General features: G+C 48.0%; 1 pseudogene; it reads left to right on the forward strand.

The window, feature by feature from the left end:
- The first annotated feature begins 9,160 nt into the window (after nt 1–9,160).
- On the forward strand, nt 9,161–11,162 carry LOC132018524 (CKLF-like MARVEL transmembrane domain-containing protein 4; annotated as a pseudogene).
- The last annotated feature ends 1,399 nt before the right edge of the window (nt 11,163–12,561 follow it).

Here is a 12,561-nt window from a genome sequence, read left to right on the forward strand (position 1 = left end):
TCAGGAGGAACTCAAAGACTCGGGACCATGGACTTTGTCTGACCAAAGGATGAATGAAAGTAATTGCTCAACAGATTTGCCCCTTCTGAAGCCCATTATGTCCCTATACTGACTTCCCTAATGGGTCGGGGGAAAGTGGAGAGGGGTATAGTTTCCTGAAAAGGAGAAGTGATATTCAGGAAGGCTGAGAAACTGGCCCTACCTCTTCCACTGAACTTCATCTTGTAAAACAGTCTCAGCCAAGATTTCAACTGGTTGTGGCATGAAGTATGGGAGGAGCTGGTGAATTACAGTCACCATTTTTAAGGTTTCTGGGTATACCAGGGTTCCTTACCTGGGCCTGAGTTGAGACTTAGGCAACACTGCCCCCTAGAGGTTCCCTGATGCTTTTGGTCATGCTCCTTCAACCACAGGATCTTGGGGTATCATCTTAGATATAAGGTATTCCATTACAGGTAGACACTCGACTGCATCCCTTGATTTGTGGTGATTCTGGAGTTCAAAGGAAATAAGTTGAGCCTATCCACAGATGAACTTCAGGTATATATGGACCTGTTCAAGGACAGGGGCCAGGACCAGGGCAAGAGAGTTAATGAAGGCCCACAACTCTAAATTCAAATATTTCAAAGTTATAGATTAACCTAATAAACTATCAAATACAATATATCCTCTAACTTTGACAAATGTACTTTCATAATGACATGGACAGCTAAGATCAGATTCAAAATTCTTAGACTCTTTGGACTTGTCCTTCTAAACATTAGAGCATGGGAGAGCCAGTGTGGCCTCCATACTGCCCAGCTTCTGCTTGCACATGCAGCTTCATCTGTCACTGCAAGAAGGTTCGAGTGCACATATGTGGACAACCTAGACCCCATTTCCAAGCTCTGTCCACAGTATCCCTTAAACAGTAGTCTCTGGTCCACCTCCTAGATCTAGGCTGCACGTACTAGAAACACAGCCAGATAAGAGGGTGTGCAAACTCTAGATATCATGGGCCCACTTGGGCAGGGATTCCAAGAATCCGGGCACTCAGAGCATGGAAGACCATGGTCTCTACCTGAGCATGATCCTTTGGTCCTATTGAATCCTCACTGTCTGAGGTGGAACACGTCTAGAAAACTGAAGCTGAGCCCTCTAAACCATGGGGCTCAGGATGAAGTTCTTTTTACTTGAATCTGATGACCATTATTGATTGGGGAATCTCTAATAGAAGCCATTTTGGCTGCTGAGAAAAACATAACTGACAGTGGATGAGAAAGAAGGCTGGAAGTGTTGATAGGATGAGTAGCACAGCTCGGCTGATGAAGGCACAAATGGTTCCAGGTATAGGGGAGGCTGTTCTCCACCCATTCTCAACCCAGTGGCTCCCCTTTCTGCAACCCCACATCACCCTCACACCAAGTCCTAGTGCCCGTACATGCTAGGAAGGGGAGGGCTTCCATATAAAGAAAACAACCAAATCCAGTTTAGGAATTCAACAACTCTGGTGTGGGGAGTCCCTCTGCCAGAGTTGGTCATGAGGATCAAGAAGCCTATTTCCCGTAGGTCAGAGGACCTACGGAAGATGTGGGCAGAGGACAGATGGGGAAGACTTGTGGATCGTGGGAGGTGAGGGGGTTCCAAGATCAGTGGTCGTTGCGGGTGGGAGAGGCGACACGAGGGAGGCAGAGAGGAGTCCATGGGGCAGAAGGATGAAGAGGGCTGTTGACCCGGAAATAGCGGGTTTAGAGAGCTGCAGGTGACAGTCTCGCTATAAATGAGCTCCCTGGGGACAGATAGAAAGAAAGTCTAAGGAACAATCTGACCTAATTTCCATGAGGACTTTAGAGACTATTGGAAAAGGGGGTTCTGGGAAAAGACAGGCTTTTCTGTGGTTTAAGGCACTGCGAATCAAGTAGATGAAGAGTCAGAGTGTCTAGCTATGGAGCCAATAGAACATGATTAATTGGAATGCACAGATCAGTAAGGCCTGGGGTTACCTGGTTCCGGAAGCTTCTTTTGGAAAAATGGAAATTTGAGAAAATTAACTTACGTTTCATACAGAGGAGTCTGGGTGCATTATACACTTGTAGTATGTACTTAATTATAGTTTAAGAAGTAATGGGGTGCGCACACACAAAAAACACTTCCAACATCTAGGAGATAGGGATGCCTGTCTTCAGGAGGAGGCAACTGAAATGGTCTTTGCCATCTCATGCTCAGCTGTGATCTTTTTCCAGCTAATTCTCAGGAAGACAGATGTTTCCAATTTCGCCCCGAAGAGTACACAGTAATAAAATAATGTTCAAATTAGCATGTTGGTAGGGCCTAGTGTTTACAATCCATTCTGAATAAGAAACTTTGCCTCTGCCTGTTCTCATTTCCGTCAGGAAGATGGGGTTGCCAAGCAGGCATTATCATGTTATCTTCTGAACGTTTATGTTCAGATTCTTAGACATAACATTCTTTGAAATGCTCTGCAGAAGCTGACTAAATATTTATATATTATTTTCAAACATGAAGTTCCTTCTCCTCCTTTCTCTTCTCTTTCTTCTCCTTCTCCCTCTCCCTCTCCGCCCTCTCCACCCCCCTCCCCGTCCCCCACTCGCTCCTCCCTATCTCCTCCTCCTTCTCCTCCTCCTTCTAGGTGTGGCAAAAAAAAAAAAAAAATGCTTTTCTGATGGCCCCTCCTTAGACCTTGTTCGAATATTTGTGAGGCTTTTTAGAAGACACTAGAGACTTGTTCTACTGGTTAGGCCTCTGTGGGGCTGAGAGATTCCATCAGAGCCCCATGATCTGTTTAACTCAGAGAAAATTCTAACAAGCCATGGAGAATGATGGAAGCAGCGCAAGGAAAAGAACACGGCTCCTCACGTAGAGTATCCTAGTGAAGTACAAGGAAGAACATGACTTCTAGAATATTATGTGCTCTGGCTGGGGCCAACCACCCCAGCTCCTAAGGAAGAAAACCTCAGTTCAGTTTGCATTCCATTAGTGGTGCCCTTGAGCTAGGATTCTGTGGTACCTCAATCCTCATTCAGGTCCCAGGTCTGTGCTTTTTGGGCAGTGGGAGGATATTGTGGCTGTCATTCCCTTGGGATTTCTCCTATTGAGAGTGAGAGTCTACTCCCCCTCCTTTTGATTCGGGGCTGCCCTGTGTCTGCTCCAACATCTGAGTATGTTAGGAGCAATGTTATGGCAGATCCAGACCTAGGGCTAGGGAGGCTTGCAGCTTCCACTCTGGTCTGTTGGGGTTCTGAGCTGCCAGAGAGCAAGTCCAGCTCCTCTGTTGGAAAAGACCACATGGAAAGGCCCTGGGACTCCATGGAGAGGGGGAGAGATTCTGCTGAACCCAGTAGTGCAGACCTCTCTATCAAGACGCCAAACACATGAGTGAAACCTTCTTAGAGACCCTCCAGACCCAGCCTGAACAGCATCTAGTGGCTCCAGGCAAAAGCACAAGGAGAAGAGTTCCCCAACTGAATCCTGCCCAGGTTTCTAACACAAAATTGTGAGTGCTAATTGTGGTTTTAAGTCATTACCTTATGGATAGTTTGTTTATATGGTAACAAATAGGTAGGGCAGGCATAGTGGCCGCCCAGGAAATAATGTTCTGCAGACATCATCCGGGCATGCCTTGATAGATCCCGCTCCTGGGTTTTGCACTATAAGAAAATAAATGCCCCAGAAGGAGAGATTCTTTTAACCATTTCCTCTCTCTCCAGGAGAGAGTCACAGATACACCTCAGAGACCCAGAGTTACATGGTGCCCAAGACTGTGCTCTTTGCTCAATCTCAGCCCTCCTGCAAACAAACGTCCAGTGGACAGCCTCTACCATCCAGCACATGGTACAAATCTGAATCTTCCTGGCCACGTAGCTTGGACTCAAGCCAGAGTCTGCTATCAAAACAGTATCTTACTTATACTCCAGGTCAGCATTTTCCGATCTGCCAAGAATGTCCCTGGATCAAATGACTCCCTCCCCTTGACTATGTTGACAAAAGAGAGATGGTTTTTTGGTCTTCCACCAAAACTCATCTGTATTGCCATTGTCTTTAACTGGAAATTTTCGTCATGAGAATTCTCAAAGCAAGTACAGCTACAGTTGGGGGGAGAGAAAAGATCTCAGTGGAATGCAGCTTTGTAGATAAGAGTGAAAAATAGCTCAACAAGTTACAAAATTTACCAGCTGCACAAGCCTCAGTATATGTCACAGAGACAATGAAATAAACAAAATCAGTGTTATTGACTCAGTGTGAATAGCTCCTGGCTCTAGAACCATAGACATGTAATTGAACTTAAGCTGCCTTTAGCTGTGTTGGGCTTGTCAGGTGGTCCTCTGAATCTAATGGCTGATCATGAAACTGTGTGGAAAAAAAATCCAAAGGACTGGCATTCCTTCTGAGGCAATATCTCTCAATAAGGAAAGTGCTGTAAAATGAATCAGTATAATGAACTGTATTTTAGGATTTTAATAACACCTTTCCTATTGTTAGGAAATGTAGCGTGAAACTAAATTGTCCCCCAAGCAATTTTTCAAAGTTCATTTTTGGAGACTTTTTCTGTATGGAATGATGACATTTTGATTTCAAGGATTTCTGGATACAAACCAAAAAACTCAACTCGGGTGCCTGGGCGGCTCAGTGGGTTAAACCTTTGCCTTTGGCTCAGGTCATAATCTCAGGGTCCTGGGATCGAGTCCTGCATCGGGCTCTCTGCTTGGCGGGGAGCCTGCTTCCTCCCCCTTCTCTCTCTCTGCCTGCCTCTCTGCCTGCTTGGTCTCTCTCTGTCAAATAAATAAATAAAATCTTTAAAAAAAAAAAACACAACTCAACTGACTTTCTTTCCCTAGAAAAGATCTCAAATCACATTTGCTACGCTCCTTCATTTGGTAGGAATGTCCTGAACATGTAATGAGATGACATTTTTGGTTTCTGCAAGGATTAGGTGTGTGTTCTAGGAGACGCCTGAGTTTTCGGTGAGGATTATTTTGTTTTAATTTCTATGGCATTATAAGAAAATGAATATTAGCATATTCTGAATCATCAGAATGGCTATATTATAACCAAGTACTTTCACATACCTTCAGGGCCTCTGTGTGCTTGAGTTTAATTTATAATTTGTTTTTAATTTATAGTTGCATGAGAACTATACGTATCACTTTAATGCTTTATGTGCACACATATATTATTTTATTAAGCTCATTTCTTTGTGCCAGGCACTGATCTAAAAACTTGAAATGTCTTATTGCCTTTGCTTCCTACAACAGCTCAGTGAAGAAGGTGGTAGTCTTATCCCCATCATATATATGAGGTTATGGAGGCATAACAAGGTAAAGCTGAAGTAATAGAAGACTCAACTCAATGGTTTTAGAATAGTAATAGAAATTTGTCAAATCACATCATAGAAAAGTCTGGAGGTAGAGTGAATCTCAGATACACTTTGGCTAAGGATCTGGCTCAGCATCTCTGTAAATGCTTTGGCTCAACCCCTATTATGGGTCAGCTTCATTTTCTGGTTGGCTTCCGTCAGGATCACAAGATGGCCGCTTCATCCACCAAGACTACATGTTTCCTCATTCACACCTTGGGGGTAAGAGCCACTTCCACACCTCCTCCTGGCTTTGCTACGATTGTTTTTGCTTTGCTTCAACCCTAGTTCTGGCACTAATAGGTTTAGGCTTGAAATAATTACTGTGCCAGTGGGGATGATTTGATCATGATGGGCTCCATTGACCCATGGAAGTCTACGCATAGAGTTGAAGGAGAATGAGTTCCACAAAATCACAGTATCTACCATATCACAGTATCCACCCCATTAGGTTGCCCAAGGTTATGTGAGAAATAAGTGGTAACCACAACCCAACCCAGCAGACTGACTTTAGAGTTGGCCCTTTTAACTCCTAAATACATATCTAATTATCTTCATAATAAAAATTATTTAAATAAACATCCTGTTCATTCCATACTCAATTTTAAGAAAGATTATATGAGACAATATTATTAAAAAGGAAAGAGAAAAGGTATGATTCTGTATCAGTTATTTATTGCTGTGTAACAAATCAGTCCAAAACTTCATGGCTTATCTTTTGTGATTTCTGTGGGTCAGGAACACAGGAAGTTTTGGCGGGATGGTTCTGGCTCAAGTCTCTTATGTGGTTCCAGTCAGACAGTGGCTGGAGCTGGGACGGTTGGGGTTAGTTAAACAGCTCTCTTCAATTAGTCTCGGAGACTGTCTGTGTGGTCTCTCTGCATGGGCTAGTTTGGGCTTCCTCTGAGCATGGTGGCTTCAGAGCAGATAGATGACTGATGTGGTAACTTGGGCTTCCAGAAACAAGCGTCCCAAGAGAATCAGGGAAAGCTTTATCATCTTTTAGAACCTAGTCTCTAAAGTCACACATCCTTTTCACCAGAGTCATGAACCTACCCAAATTTATGGGCTGGGAACATAGACTCCACATCTCTGTGGGAGGATTATTAAAGTCAATTGCAAGTAAATGGTGTGGGATGGGAGACACCATTGTGGCCATCTTTGGAAAATACAGTCTGCCACAATTTCTACACTTCTATTGTTGATGGGTTCTTGAGATCTTAAAACAGAATTAACACCTAATTGAGTAGCAAGCAGTGGCTTGTGGACACCCACAGTTCTTGCTTGCTTTCAAATTTCAACCAACCTATTTACAACACGGTTTCAGAAGAAGGGCACCTGTTTGGCTCAGCAGGTTTGATATGGGAAATCTGTGTGCTAAGGTAGCCAACCAATCCGGTAGGGAAATCCCAGTCCCAGCCCCAGGGCCATTCCAGGTTTTCCCTCCTGCCCTGCTGGCTGTGGTGTGATAGAGCGCCGCAGATATGGCTATCAGGCACATGAATAAATGTTCATCATCACTAGCCATCAGGGAGATTCAAATTAAAACCACGTTGAGATACCACCTTACACCAGTTAGAATGGCCAAAATTAGTAAGACAGGAAACAACGTGTGTTGGAAAAGATGTCGAGAAAGGGAAACCCTCTTCCACTGTTGGTGGGAATGCAAGTTGGTGCAGCCTCTTTGGAGAACAGTGTGGTGATTCCTCAAGAAATTAAAAATAGAGCTTCCCTATGACCCTGCAATTGCACTACTGGGTATTTACCCCACAGATACAGATGTAGTGAAAAGAAGGCCCATCTGTACCCCAATGTTTATAGTAGCAATGGCCACAGTCGCCAAACTATGGAAATAAGCAAGATGTCCTTCAACGGTTGAATGGATAAGGAAGATGTGGTCCATATACACTATGGAATATTATGCCTCCATCAGAAACGATGAATACCCAACTTTTGTATCAACATGGAAGAGATTATGTTGAGTAAAATAGTCAAGCAGAGAGAGTCAATTATCATATGGTTTCTTATGTGGAGCATAAGGAATAACATGGAGGACATGGGGAATGGAGAGGAAAAGGGAGTTGAGGGTAATTGGAAGGGGAGATGAACCATGAGAGACTGTGGACTCTGAAAAACAATCTGCGGGTTTTGAAGGGGCGGGAGTTGGAAGGCTGGGTGAACCTGGTGGTGGGTATTATGGAGGGCACGTATTGCATGGAGCACTGGGTATGGTGCATAGACAATGAATTATGTTACACTGAAAAGAAATTAAATTTTTAAAAAGTGTATAAACTACCCCCTTTGTTTGTGCTCAGGGCTCGGACCCTGAGAGATTACTCTCCTCTGAGCTTGCTGGTGTCGAATAAACCTCTGATCCTCCAACTTCTCCGAGGCCCACTTGGTTCTTCTGCCAGGATCCAGTCCACATTCCATAACATTTGTTTCCCTGACCAGGAAAACCAACCACGCTGGCCCATTGTTGCCACCAGTTTGGGGTCAACCGTGGGTGGTGATGGAACGAGGGGTTGTAACCCAGAAGGTGTGCCCGGGCTAATCTTCGGCAGTCTTCCACCTGGTTGCCTGGGACAGGCCCGCTCCTGCTCCGCTGTTCCCGCCAGCCTCAAAGGATACTTGGCAGGTGAGGACCTGGTCCCCGTGTCGGATTCCGGTAAGGCCTGGCACCCCAGCACCCAGTCAGGCCCACCCATCAGGGTGGAAGGGGAGACTGATCACCTCCTGGAGACCTCTTAGAGGTCTCACAGGTCAGGGCCTCCCAGTGGGGGAGGGCCCTCAGGTCAGGAGTCTCCCAAGGTCAGGGGGCAGGAAGGAATTTCCAAAAGGAATTCCACAGGTCAGGGCTTGAGGGTGGGGGTGCGGGTAGAACTGTGATAACTTCGGTGTGAATGGTGAATGAATGAATGGCTGGCCTGTTTGTGTTTGTGGCTCCAAGGTCTTGAGATTATGGAGTCTGAGTGGGCCCCAACCTGTCTGAGTGGTGACCTCATAGGATCTATGGCCAGTCCTTGGGGCACCTGTCCGGGGTTAATATGGACTCACTATGGCTAAGATGCACCCAAGTCTCCTCCGGGAGGGTGGACAGGTGGGCGTCTGATTGGTCTCTCCTCTGGAGGGACACCCACCCTTTGTCCTTGCGCCAGTGAGGCAGGGAAGGAACACATAGGGTCAACAAGAGAGCCCCTGTTCATCATGGGTGGGAGCTCTTCAAAACCTATAGTCCTTGAGACCATGATCAAAAATTTCAAGAGGGGTTATTAGAAGACTATGGAGTTAAGATGCATCCTGGCAAACTGAAAACCCTATGTGAGTTGAAATAGCCCACTTTTAATGTCAGACAGCCTTCAGAAGGGACAGTGGATGTCCCACATGTTCTTCAGGTATGGCAAGTTTTAACAGGAGAACCAGGAGACCCTGACCTGTTTCCGCACATTGACTCCTGGCTAGGAATTACCCAGACCCTCCTCCCTGGGTGCAATTTGCTTGTGATAGGCAGGGACAGGCCAGGGTCTTAATCTCTTCTAAGTGGCCCAAAAAGCCTGACAGAAGCCCCAGCCACGGAACTCCCCCGAATGGCTCGCAGGTGGGCACTTGCTCTGCCCCATCCTGGCCCGCTGCTCTGGCTCCAGCCTCCTCGCCTCTCACCTGCTCCTGCCTTCCTCCCTTTCCACTGCCCATGTGGCAGCAGGGTGGTCAGATGCGTGATGGCGGCGATGCAGCCGCCCCGCTGAGCCTGCTAGCTCCAGATGCCGGGGGCTGGCCACTTGAGGTGGCTCGGGGCCAGGCAGCAACATGCAGAAGGGTGAAGAGCTGGACAGCTTTGAGGGTGAGGCCTCAGACCCTTCCATGATCTGGGGCACCAGCAGGCAGTATCAGCCCACCACCAAGCCGGTGAGCCAATGCTAGGCCTGGCCAACCTGCGCTGTGACCCCAAATACCTGGGCCTTGAGCTAGCCTGCCTCAAGGTCACCCAAGGGATTTTGGCCCTGATCGAGTTCATCTGCATAAAGGCCCTCATGGAGAGCTCCCTGTGTGAAGGCCTCTCCTTTTCTGAGTTTGTGAGTGTAACGCATTCGTGGTCACTGGAGTCTTGCTGATTCTGCTCAGCCTAAACCTCCACATGAGGATTCCCCAGATCAATTGGAACCTGACAGATTTGGTCAACACTGGGCTCAGCTCTTTCCCAGAGACATGGACAGTGGCCCCGAGATTCAGTGCCTGGACACATGAGCCCACCTGTGAGACTCCTCCTTCCTCTCATCCTCGTGCTCATCCTTTCAACCAAGTTTTCTTTCCCTCGTCATGTCAGATTTTCCTGTGATTAAGCTGAACTTTTTCCTTTTCATTCTGGGAAAGGGTTTTCAGAGTGGCCCTGTTGGCGGGTCTGTGAGATGGAGAGGCCCCGACCACTGAAATGGGGGAGACCCAGAACCCCTTGGCCAGGGATCAATGTGCCAACCGTGAAGAAAAGGGGCATCGGAAAAACAAATGTCCCAACTGGGGAAGGCTCAGAAGCCCAGCCGCTACAAGGAAGAACCCTGAGAATGGGACCTCATGGGACTTGCAGAAATAGATTCGGGGTGGGGGGTGGGCTCTCTTCTCCTTGGCTCCCATGAGCCCATGATCAGAATGAAAATAGGGGGCCAATCAATGACTTTTTAAGGTTGATACTGGGGCCGAGCACTCTGTCGTCACCTCCCCAGTGGCCCTTCTCAGCTAAAGAACTGTGACCATCCTTGCGGTTACCAGGACATGGGCAACACAACAGCCCATTTGCCAGACCTTGGGGGCCACAAGGTCTGACATGAACTCCTTTATCCCCCTGATTGCCCCTCCTCCTCCTGGGCTGAGACCTGCTCTCCAAGCTTGGGGCTCAGATAACCTTTGAGCCCACCGGGCGCACCAGCCTCCGAGTGAACCCAGGGCAAGAAGAGTTGGGGTTCTCTGGTACTAGCGATTACTACACCAAGGGAAGATGAATAGAGGTTATCCTGGGCCCAGCCCCAGCTGAGGAGCCCGCCGGAGTTCAGGCTCACTTTCCCTTCAGTATGGGCTGAAGACATCCTACCTAGACTAGGCCAAAATTGGGAGCTACAGAAGAAAAGGTAGTGCTGGGAATACTCACCCAGACCATTGGGCCCTGGCAATGGCCAGTTGCATATCTGTCAAAGAAACAGGACCCCGTGGAAGCAGGATGGCCTGTACCTCAGGGCCACAGTCCTACTCATTAAGGAGGCAGACCAGCTCACCCTGGGAGCAAGAACTGAACGTCAAGGACCCTCATGCAGTTATGTCCCTCACGAACACACAGGGGCACCGCTTCCTTTCCAGCTCTCGCCTAGCACAATACCAAGGGCTCCTCTGAAAATTTGCAGGTCGCCCTTGAAAGAGTAAAGACATTAAATCCAGCAGCCCTTCTTCCTATGGAAGAGGGAGAACCAGACCATGACTGCTCCGAGGTAACTGATGAAGTCTACACGAGGCGTCCAGGCTTACCGGATCAAGCCATAAAGAATCCAGAGTTCATGCTGTTCAGCGATGGCAGCAAGAGGGTGTCTGGAAAGCAGGTTATGAAGTGACCAGAACCACTGAAGTCCTAGAGGCTGAGGCATTACCAGCTGGACGATCAGTACAACAGGATGACCCATACTCCTGAGTCCGAGCCCTCACCCTTGGTGAAGGTGAGCGGGTCAACATCCACATTGACTCTCCATATGCCTTTGCTACATCTACAAGGAAAGGGGCCTCCTTACCGCTGCAGGAAAAGCTATCAAAAACAAGGAAGAGATACTGAAACTCCTCAAAGCCATGTGGCTTCCAAGAGAAGAAGCAATTCTGTACAGTAAGGGACCCCAGTAAGGAGACGACCCCATAATGTGGGGAAATCATCAAGCAGATGAGGCTGCCAAGACCGCAGCCAGTAAGGACATGGACAGAGCTCCTTCCCTCACCATGGCCCTGACACCCCAGAAAAAGTCCCTCGGCCTCGGTACACTAGAAAGAAAAGAGAATGAGCCATGGCTGAAGGGGCCACCCTCAGTAAAAAGAAATGGTGGGTGATGCCAGATGGGCGTTTCTTCATCCCAGCAGTAGCAGGAGGGCATCCAGTCAAGAAATACCATCAACTCGCCCACCTGGGAAAATCCGCATCAGAGGCCCTCCTGCAGAAGCAGGCCTACATCAGCAGCCGCCAGCACCGTGCGGAGCAACCAGTGAACAATACACTGCACGTGCTAAAAATAGCGCTCGGCCTGCACCCCAGCCCGCCAGGTGTCCAGAGGAGGGGAGGAACCTCTTTCGAAGATCTAGAGATAAACCTTGCAGATGTGCTGCCAAGCAAGAGGTTCAGGTATCTCCTAGCGGTAATGCGCATATACTCTGGGTGGGTTGAGGCCTTCCCAACCCGGATGGAATGAAGCCAGGAAGTAGCCAAAGTCCTCTTGTGGGAGGTCATGCCCCGGGTTGGCCTGCTATCAACGATCCACAGTAACGATGGGCCTGCATCGTAGCAGACGTTGTATGGGTCTTGACCAAGCCTCTCAGCATCACCTGGAGGCTCCACACCGCCTACCGGCCCCAAAGCTCAGGGAAAGTAGAGTGATTGAATCCTACCCTTGAGGGAACCTTAGTAAAGTTTTGTGAGGAGACTAACCTCCCACGGCCAGATCTGCTACCCCCGGCCCTCCTGTGTGCCCGCTGCACACCCGGGACGCTAGGTTACTCCCTTTCCAAATTAGTGTGTGGACGGCCTCCCCCATGCCTGGGGAGCCTTCCAAGAAACTTATATCAGATTGGCAGTAAAGAGACAGAAAAACAACTTCAGGCCCTGGGGACCACCCTAAATAATGACAAAGGTACATCATTGAGAGGGCCCCAATCTCCTCAGGGTCCCAAGTGCACTCCTTCTAGGCAGTGGACTCAGTCTGGGTCAAACATTTTTTAAAAAGGGACCCCCTCAAACCACAGTAGACAGGGCCTCACACCGTTGTTCCAACCACTCTTACTGCCCTTGGTCTCTGGTGTCATCCCCGTGGGTCCACCACTCCAGAGTGAACAAAGCCCATCACCCGGATGAGAAGCCGCACTAGTGGAAAGTCCAGCCAAACCCTGTTGACTCACTTCACCTCTAACGAGATCCCACTGACTAATGGACACCTGCTTGCCGTGGTCCGTAGTTCTCATCAGTGTAACAT

This window comes from Mustela nigripes, chromosome 5 (genome assembly GCF_022355385.1).
Source record: "Mustela nigripes isolate SB6536 chromosome 5, MUSNIG.SB6536, whole genome shotgun sequence".
NCBI classification, from domain to species: domain Eukaryota; kingdom Metazoa; phylum Chordata; class Mammalia; order Carnivora; family Mustelidae; genus Mustela; species Mustela nigripes.